At 56.0% G+C, this 1,517-nt stretch overlaps 1 pseudogene; it reads right to left on the bottom strand.

Moving 5' to 3' along the window:
* Positions 1–208: 208 nt before the first annotated feature.
* LOC116095000 lies at positions 209–1,168 on the bottom strand (annotated as a pseudogene).
* Between the last annotated feature and the right edge of the window lie 349 nt (positions 1,169–1,517).

Genomic DNA, 1,517 nt, shown 5'->3' with positions numbered 1-1,517 from the left:
GAGGGTTCATACCAGACAGAGAATCTGCAAGCAGATGCTAGATCTCCCAAATAAGGCGGAGAATCTCCCTGGCAAGGGAGCCCAGGGACTGGCGCCTCCCTCTTGCCAAAAGCATGCAGAGGGTCACAATGCTGTTCTTTTCCATGGGGAACACCAGGACTTGCTTGTCCTCACTGGTGGGCTGTGGGCTGCCGGCAAGTGGGCCTAGTCACTGCTGTGGCGTTGAGGAATGAGGACCAGGCACTGGTGCTGACAGCGTGGAATGTACACCTCCATCTCCCCTGTTAGCCCCAGGCCTGGGCACTCATACATGGTGAAGTCGCCATCTTCATTCTCCTCATTAGAGGAGCTGACTCTAGTTCCTTTGGAGGTTCCTTATGCCGCTCCAAGCACAGCATCTGCTGTCTCTGGTGCTGATAATGATACATCTCAGCGCTGTGTGCCAGCCGCTGATCCCCAGGCGAGATTCTTGGTGTTGAAGGTGAAGTGCGCTCCTTGGCTGTGGTAGCATAGTCAGCCTTCTGAGTCAGGCGGATCTCTCACTGAAGCCTACACCAGCAGAGGGCTGCCACAGCCAGGGCTACTATGCTTGACAAGCAGAAAGCCAGGATCAGCACCAGGGTGAGGCCATTCCCATGTCTTCCCTGGGGCTCCAGCAGGGACATTTGCACAGGTCCAGAGGATGTCTGGGAGCTCAAGGAGTCATGGGGTGTGGGTGATGAGGTTCAGTGAGTAGAGTGGAGGCCAGGCTCTCGTAGTTGACCGCACTGTGAGAATCCCAGGGTAGCTGCAGGTTCCAGGAGCTTCTGTGCAGCCTCAAGCAAGGGCTGTACCTTTAGCCTTGAGTGCCTAGCCTCCTTCTCCTTCAGTGCCAGTTCCTGGGCCAGAGAATCGATCTGGGCTTGGACAGGCCCTCCCCAGAATATTGGTGCTTCCTTGGCACACAGAACCTTCACTGGTCTTCCTGGAAGGACTGAAGGCATGGTCCATAGGCATGTGCCCCTGGTGGGCATTTTGCCCGCCTCTTCAGCGCAAAATCCAGGCTTCCAGAACAGGTGGTAGCATCCGGGTGGCGGGCAGTGGCTCCATTCAGGGCCGCTCCCAGGATGAGGCCAGAGAGCAGCAGCCACAGGTGCCACAGGGAAGGTGGAGGGACAGGTGTCGCCATACTTCAGCACCACCACCCAAGCAGCATGACACCACATGGCCCCAGTCTCGGTACCCACTCCGGAAACAGCAACCAGAGAAGCCAGGAAGCAAGAGGGGTGGAGGAGGAAGGGAAAAGAGGAGGTGGCAGCGCTGATGTTGCAGCAATGGATCCAGAATACCCACAGACACTAATCTTTCCCTGCAACTGTCTCCATTTATAGGAAATTCTCATGGCACACGCTGTTTTACTATGTACATGCAGCACAGGGCACAGGGAGAACTGAGGACTGTTCAGGAGGGGATGGACAGACATTGATGACATACCAGCAAAGAGCATTCTCATGGGACTACAGCTTTCTTGTCCCTGG

The sequence above is a fragment of the Mastomys coucha genome, chromosome X (genome assembly GCF_008632895.1).
Source record: "Mastomys coucha isolate ucsf_1 chromosome X, UCSF_Mcou_1, whole genome shotgun sequence".
Classification (NCBI taxonomy): Eukaryota; Metazoa; Chordata; class Mammalia; order Rodentia; family Muridae; genus Mastomys; species Mastomys coucha.
Note: the sequence above shows the minus strand (reverse complement) of the source record. Positions and strands in the feature narration are given on the sequence as shown.